Source organism: Lissotriton vulgaris, chromosome 4_1, assembly GCF_964263255.1.
Source record: "Lissotriton vulgaris chromosome 4_1, aLisVul1.2, whole genome shotgun sequence".
In the NCBI taxonomy this organism is placed as follows: Eukaryota; Metazoa; Chordata; class Amphibia; order Caudata; family Salamandridae; genus Lissotriton; species Lissotriton vulgaris.
The window spans coordinates 139833215-139841911 of NC_141691.1; the positions used below are offsets into that span (position 1 = coordinate 139833215).

At 47.6% G+C, this 8697-nt stretch overlaps 1 pseudogene; it reads right to left on the reverse strand.

Moving 5' to 3' along the window:
- The window catches only part of LOC147718488 (uncharacterized), a 28047-nt pseudogene extending 20118 nt beyond the window's left edge, over positions 1–7929 (reverse strand).
- Between the last annotated feature and the right edge of the window lie 768 nt (positions 7930–8697).

The following is an 8697-nucleotide window of genomic DNA, read 5'->3' on the forward strand; positions in this document are numbered from 1 at the left end:
ACATTGTTGCCAATTCCAGTTGAGGCAGAGGGTGCTGAAAAACAACACGATTGCTTTCTTGGAACAGAAGAAGAAACAAAAAGGAGAATAGACCTCCAAGATACTCCTCTTGTTGAATGCGATGGTACCTTATGGGTTGATGGTTCATGCTTCAAGCTCCCGAATGGTGACACGACTGCAGCATATGCTGTCAGCACTTTGCATACAGTTGTTGAAACTGCACGTATTCCACATAACTCCGCTCAGGCAGCAAAATTGATTGCACTTACAAGAGCGTGTGTGTTGTCAAAAGGAATGAAAGTGAATGTGTACACTGACAGTCAGTACGCTTTGGCGTGGCTCACAGTTTTAGACGATTGTGGCGTGAACGTGGGTTCTTGACATCGCATGGTGCAAAGATCCAGCATGGTCAGCTAGTGAATGAGCTTCTCGAGTCACTGACCTTGCCGCTACAAGTTGCGATTGTGAAATGCAGTGCACACAAAAAGATTCAAGATGATGTTGGTCGTGGGAATGCATTTGCAGATGAAGTTGCGAAAGAAACTGCAAGGAATGTAATGAGTCGAATGTATGTTGCAGGCCCTGCGAGATGGATTGGTGATGTTGGTATGTGTGAAGACACGATTGAGAGTGTGAAGTCTATTCAATCCGAAGCCACTGAGAAAGAGGTGAATGAATGGAGAGAAAGCAAGTGTAGATTGGATGCGAATGGTTGTTGGGTCGAATTGTCAGAGCATCAGAGATGGCTGCTACCCGATGCGTATGTACTTGCAGTGGTGACAATGGCTCATGGAATGGCTCACATCAGTGTGAAAGGGATCTGTAAGTTTTTGGCTCCAGTATGGCAGAACAGTGGAATCCCTAAATGTGCAGAGAATGTGGTCAAGAACTGCATGGTGTGTCTAAAACACAACTCTGGTAGGGGAACCCCAACTCCAGCTGGTCATTTTGCACCTCCTACGTATCCGTTTGAGGTTTTGCAGCTGGATTTCATCCACATGGAGATGTGCAACAATTTAAAATATGTACTCGTTGTGGTCTGTGCCTTCTCAAGATGGGTAGAAGCATATCCCCTTAAGGACAATACTGCCTTGTCCACAGCAAAAGCCCTTGTCAAAGAATTCTTCCCCAGATTTGGAATGCCGAGAATGGTCTGGAGTGATAATGGGAGTGAATTTGTGGGTCAAGTGATGAAGAAAGTTTGTGAAGGGCTAGGCATCCGGCAGAAGTTTCATGCTGCAAATCACCCCCAATCAGCTGGATCAGTAGAATGCTACAACGGCACCCTGAAACTAAAACTAGCCAAGATTCAAGCGAGCACTGGTCTTAAATGGCCTGACGCTCTGCCTTTAGCACTCCTATCCACCAGAATGACCGTGCATTCCAGAGTGAATCTTAGTCCCTATGAAATTGTTTTCGGCCGTCCGGCCAACAAATGGGGGGTGCCCAGACCCACAAGGTTCAGTGAGATAGAGCACCCTGTTTTGCTTGACTACTTGTATGAATTGACGGCTAAATTGCGTGTTTTACACCAACAGGTCCATGACTCTCTGCCTCCGGTCTCTGAAGATCCAGGCCATCAAATCAATCCTGGATCCTGGGTGTTGGTGAAAATCTTTCAGCGAACAAAGAACGAACAGCCCAGGCGGACCGGCCCACACCTCGTCCTTCTTTCCACAAGATCAGCCGTTTGTGTGGAAGGAAAGAAGAACTGGATCCACGGGATCCACTGCAAACGGGTCCCTCTGCCTCTGCCCTATGACCGGTGGGTCCAGGAGGGTGTCGCCGACTCAGAGACTGAATCTGTGCCACGATTTGTACCCTTCAGCGATGCACGTTTGAAAGGAACTACTACAGAGAAGGAGAGCGATAACATTCTGGAAGGATCTGTGCCACCGTCAATGCAAATGGGCACTACTGAGCCTGAACTCTTGTTTCAAGACCACACAGCACTGGGTCGAAACCGCTATAACTTGAGGCCAAGACCTATGATTAAGGACAAATAAAAAGGTTTTTTTTCTTTTTGATTGTGCAGCTCTCTCATCTGGGATACTTGCTCATTTTTGATTTTCGAACCGCCATCCGGTTCTGCTGCTAGGGTCGTGGTTGCCACAGTCTTTGGAGTGCAGCTGGAGACGGTTAGGTCGACAGTTCTGGTTGGTCTAAGGGAGTTACCCTGGACTGAACAGAAGCACTCCTTAGCAGAATCAATCTCCCACTGCGGGCAGCAACTTAGAGGATGGAGTTTCCTAAGATGGAGAGACCTGCCAGATCAGCGAACTTTGAAAAGAAAATATGCACTGTGATGGCAAGAAAACAATTTTTAATAATATGCATTTTAATGTTGTGTAGCATAGTGATGTTTTTGGTGGGCTATGCTTTGTTCACCTTTCGAGTTACATTTGTACACGACACTCAGCCCACACCTCCTCCTACTGTTTCCCCGCATTCCTTTCACCCTCTACATGAACACGAGTCTGCTAGAAGATTAGAATTTGTAAACGACTCATTCGTCCAGCTTCTACACCAGCACCAGTCTGTGATGAACACAACGAATTGTTGGATATGTGGACTTATGCCACACATGACAGATAAGGGTATCCCGTATTTTGTCCTGCCATTTAGTTACTATGGTTCTCCGTGGGCTTTCCAGACAATGTTCCTGTTTGCCATAGAACCGTATCCCCCGCGTCCCGAAGGAAGAAATTCAAGCAACAAGGCACTAGTAGCAGGAATCAGAAACATGAGCAGGGATATTGACACATATAGGACGATTCCCAGAGACGAGTTGGAGCTTTACAGTAGATGGAACATAACTAAATATGGGATTTCCTTAACTGAGAGCCAGAAAGCAAAGAAATCCTCCCCAATCTGGATAGTACCCCATCAAGGTCACCGATGTCTGCAGGGAAATGGCAAAAACCCCAGAGCTCAGTTAGGGAAGAGTGTTTGTACTGAGACTTACGTTTTCTCGTCTCAGACCTCCCCTTCGTTCTTAGCAGCTAAGGGTACATACTTCGTCTGCCACGACAGAGCATATACATGGTTGCCCCCTGACTTTTCGGGCACATTTTTTATCTCGTTCCTGTTGCCACCCTCCTACACGGCCGAAGCAGATTACCACAGGACAAGGACAGTTAGGGGTGTCGTGAGTAAAGACGACACTGCGGAACAAGAGTTTGGGGATTTCGCAAAAGGTTTTCTGCCGTTTTGGGGGCCTATGGTGAACAGCAGGAACATTCGCCAACTGACGAGGGTAGTTGAATCCGCCGTGATTGAAACGGCTGGTGCCCTTAGTAACTTGACTGCGGAGCTCCAGTCGGACCGCCTTATGACTCTTCAGAATAGGGTTGCCCTAGATGTCATACTTGCAGACCGTGGTGGGGTATGTAAAGTGATCCAATCCAGTTGCTGAATTTTCATCCCTGACAATGCTCCGACAGTATACCAGGCCATCTCCAAACTGCACAAGATCTCTGAGTCCATTCATGTGGACAAAGGAGACTGGTCCTTGCTGGGGTAGTTCTGGGAACTGATATCTGCCTGGGGATAGAAAATTCTGATATTCATTGGAATGGTCTTAGCCATCCTGTTTCTGTTCTGCCTGTGTATGCAGTGCGCTCCTGCAATATGTAGCCTCTGTGCCACATCATGTGTAAGGAAGCCTGTGTCAAGGGACGAGCTTAGTAACAGGATGATGCTACAGCAGCATCTCCATGACTTCATGAATAAAGATTTGGACTCAGATTAGCATGAGTTATTGCCTATATAAGGGCAAAAGGAGGGTCTGTGGTTCTGAGAATTTTGGACCCTGCTATAATGTGGTACCGAAGCCCAACATTCGTGTCAGAAAATATCATCATACCATGACGAATTCGGTATTGGCAGACCGGTAATGATTAGGACATTATAACTGTGCATTTGAGTCACGATTGAGTGACGAGAACACCCCTAAATCATACTTCCTGTCTTGAACCCTCGGGTTCCATTTTGTGAGCGGCATCCATCTTGTGGTTGCCCTTACATAGTCAATTGACCAAGGCCGAATTCGAGCTAAAAGGACACGTCCACCTTTCCTGACTCCTCTGTGACCTGGGCGAGCTGCCTCCACTGCCTCCAGCCAAACCTGTTCGGGCAGTCCCCAACCCAGTGGCCGAGCAAAATTAGCATCAAGGCACAACATGTCATAAACCATTTACCGCATACAAACCACGCTTTAGCATACACACACCTGTTCCTGTTTCTTCTTTATGGCTAGTTTTACAAGGAGGAGGTGCCCGATTTTATTGGGGTTTCATCGATATCTGATGGAAGTTCTGGGCCTGGCCAGGTAATCTATCACGAACTGGACAAACGAAAATATGGGCTTGCCATCATGACTTTGCTTTTTCTTTATTGTGAAAATATGTTTATGGTCGAATTGTAAAACCAAGAATTTTGCCTGAAGTGTAATATTGTATATAAAAAGAGAAGGCTGGCTCTGTAAAAACGGGCAGTCTCCTGAGAATATACACACCGTGTTGTTGTACTTCTAGGACACTTGTTACTTGGTTGCAGCCAATAAATTCGATCTTGACTTCACCTAGAAGACTCGTGTTTCTGTGGTCTGAATCAGGAAAGTACTCGAGGTCTTTGGGTGTTGCCCCTGACACCGCTGGGTTACCGGATCAGTACCGGTTCTGAAAAACCCAGTACCTCAAGATAATAAATAAAATAGATTAAAAAAAAGTCAAACAAGCAAAGGATGGCAGAGATTCAGAGAGGATACAAAAAGCATGCCCAGAACCATAGCAATGAATGAGAAACAAGATGGCCGCGCCCGTTCACGACCACGTGGGTAAGTTCGCGCGAGATTTTCCTCGGAAACACACGCGAAATTGTACTAGCGAGCCGCACACTTTGCGAGATTACACATCGCGCCCGGAAACGGAAATACGTCATGCAAACAAGATGGCCGCGCCCGTGAACGACCCTGAGGGTAACTTCGCGCCGTTGCGCTACAAGCGGCTCGCTAAAACACACAAAACCTTGTGAACTAACACGCCGCAAAAAAACGAATCGCATATTCGCACGAATTCGCGGCTTCCGAATTCGATCTCGCGCACGTTCGCGCCCCGCGAATCCCGCGAAATTGCAGAAAAACGAGTTTTGCAAAACTGAAAGCACTCAGCAGGTGCAAAAGTTTAAACTCATCATTAGTAACCATTCCCTGTAGTGCTTCCTGACTGGGGCCCCTCCAGAGTTCAGTTGCTAGTTGCAACAATTGTATGACCCTGCTCTGACCCTCACAGCAGGCTCATAGAATAGCTACAAGTAGGCCACAAAGGTCCTGGAAAAAAAATTGCACTGCAACAGAAAGCAAATTACAGATAAGGAAGCAGGTGCCAGACTGGAATTTTAAAACAGTGACACATTAATAAATCAACCCCAAATTAATTCATGTCAGTTGAAGCAGGGCAGGTGTGCTTGCATTTCCCCCCCATAATCTACAGTGATGATGATGAATCAGAGGGTGGCATTGATGTACCAGAGGGTGGCATGTGAGAAACAGAGGGTGGCAGTGTTGAAACAGAGGGTGCTGTGAACCTGTGATGATGAACCAGACGTAGAAACAACATAGTCGCGACCGTTGCGTGCCGACACGTAAGTTCGCAATTGCGAACTGGTACAAAACCCTAGCGAACTGGCAAAAAACCTTGCGAACACAAAAAAACCAAAACAATCTGCAAATTCGCGAGAATTCGCGGATTTTGCGGATTCAAGTTCGCAAATACGCAAATTCACGAACGCCAGATTCGCAAAATTCGCCCATGCTTAATGGGGAGCACCCTAGACTGGTTTGAACCTGGCTCCGGATTACATACAAGGCTAGAGGAAGAAGCAGGTCCCATTCTTTACCCTCGACGGTTAGAAGCTTCTTCAATGTCAATTTCAAAGTGGCGTTGTACCGCTCACAGAGTCCATCCGTCTGGGGATGATATACAGATGTTTTAATGTGCGAAATATCCAAAGATTTACAGATTTGTCCCATTAGCTTAGAGACAAAGGGAGTACCCTGATCGGTAAGTATTTCCTGAGGGAAACCGACCCGTGAGAAGAGCTCCAGGAGTTTCTCAGAAATGTTGCGGGTTGTGGGAGTGCGTAAAGGGAAGGATTCCGGATATCTCGTGGCATAGTCAACCACGACCAAAGCATAGACGGGTGCCTTCTTGGTATGTGGCAAAGGACCAATGAGATCCATACCGATCCTTTCGAACGGGTTGCCCGCAATCGGCAATGGTTGTAATGGAACTGCTGGTGGCCTGTACGGGTTCTTTTTTTGGCAAATCTCGCATTCTTGGCAGAAACGAGTGACTTGCGAAAATATGCCAGGTCAATAAAAATGTCGCAATACATCTGCATCGTCTTTTGGGCCCCTCTGTGCCCCGCGAGCAGATGCGAATGAGCAAAAAAAAGAACCTGTTCCCAAAAAGCTTGAGGCACCAACAACTGGGGATCATCCCCTTGTTTCCCTATGTGATATAACAAGTCGTTTTTTGTTTGAAAAGAAGGGTAACTACTGGGTGTTTGTTGAACTTGAGCCCATGCTGATTGTAAGGTCGTGTCGTTTTTCTGAGCATACTTGAAGCTTCGATCTATGACCCATGGAGCTTTGGTTAGAAGAGTAGGTAGTGCTACAGATGTGAAAGGGATTTTCTGCAACTTGTTTCTTAGCATTTTAAGGAATGAGGGATTGTCTTGCCCTATTATCATTTGCTCGGGCAGACTAGGAACAACCCAGAGCCTGATATCTATAGTCTGACCTTGGGGAAGAGTGACAGGGACTTGTATGACTGGATAAACCTTAACATCCCCGGGGACACACCTAATTGGTTCAGAGTCTTTGACCTTATCAGGGAGAGGTGACACAATGGACGGGAGAATGACTGACTGTTTGCATCCTGAGTCTAGTGACACCCTCACTTACGTGGAAGCTGGGTCCTAGTTCCGCGGAATATAGAATGGAACAGGGAATACATCCAATGTCCATCGGCTCTTCGGGTGGTTTCTTCCTGGGACAGTTTTGTGCTATATGACCCAACTCTCCACATTCAAAGCACTGTGGATTACGTAGGGGAGGTGGTTCTAAACGGGGTATTCTTGGCTTTACTATTTCTCGCAGAGGCTTTAGGGGTTTCTTTTCAGGTTTTATTGGGCCTCCCATTGGTTTTGTGGATTTGTCAGAGTCCCATGGTAAGGCCCTAGGTTGTGCCCTATAAAACGTGGTGGCCATTTCTACTCCCTCTTCAGGACTTAGGTGTTTGTGTTGCTTCACCCATCTTTGAATGGGTATGGCAGGGCCTCTAAGAACCGCTCTAAATAAATCATATCCATGATTTCGTCCTTTGTTTGTGAACGGGGTCTTAGCCACTTATCCGCTGCTGCTTTTAACTTAAAATACAGAGTTTTGGGGTTATCTGATGTGTTGCCGCGTTCTTTCCTGAACCGAACCCTATATGCCTCCGCATCCATGCCCATATGATCCAATATCAAGTCCTTTATTTCTGCAAACAGAGTATTGCCATTAGGATTAGCCACCAGGTAGGCGGCTTGTGCTTCTCCAGTAAGAAGGGGCGCTAAGAAGAAAGGCCATTTAGCTTCAGGCCACCCAGATACCCTTGCCGCCCTTTCGAAGTTAAGAAGGAAGGCATCTGGGTCTTCTCCTGTCACATACTTTTGGAGAGATACGTTTGGCCCGGTTCCTGCCCTTATTTGGAGTTGTGTTGTTAACTCCCGCCTGTCGTCTGCTACTTTCTGCATTTGGTCTGCATGATTAGCCAGACTGTCTCTCATAAGTTTCCGGTCTGCTTGGGCAGAGGTCATTTGTTTTTCTACTGCCCATTCCAGCTTTTCTTGCCCACAGATTAGTTGCTGGATTAAGTTTTCCATCGTGAGGCGAACCAAGATCCCACTTCTGACACCACGTGTAACGTGGGCGAGAAGCAGACCAGGACAAGATAGGGTGTTCTTTCAACAGAGTACCGTTTATTGGGGCTCTAAACACAATATGCAGAGAATAAACAGGGAATGTTCGTCCCAGAGGCTTCTAGAGAGTCTATACTTGGTCCTTCGTTACAAGGGATTATGGGAGTTGTAGACCCCTTCCTTCCAGGGATTACTGGGGACACCTCCGTGTTTTGTGGCAGCCCCTCCCGTCGCTGGACTCAGATGGTGCTCCGCAGGGTGTTGCGCCGGACCACAGGGGAATAAAAAAAAACAAAGAAAAGAAATGTCAGGAAGGGGTTTCTCCTTCCTTTCCGTGTCGCGGGTGTGCCGGGGAAGTGTAGGGAAAGTCACCACCGTCACCAATGTGTAAGCGCTCTTGCGGCGATTAGCGGGCTTTTATTCTTGCTCACCCGTACCGCCCCCAGCCTTCCCCTCAACCCGGCTCCCTCCTGGCGTCAGCCCGAGACGTCCCCGTACCTTGTTGAGCCACGACCCTTCTCCTGGGCCGTGGCAGGCTTCAGCGCGTTGCCAGCTAGGGTCTGGCTGCCCTCCTCTTCGGTCGTCCATTCTCCCCTCCTGCGGTGAAGTTTCTTCGGCAGTAGCTGGTTCCGGGTTCTTCTGCGGCGCGTTGTTTCACGGCCGCACTTCAAAGGTTGTCACCAGCGTCTGCTCCTCACAAGCAGGTCCCAACGAACGGCTGTCTTCTTCTGC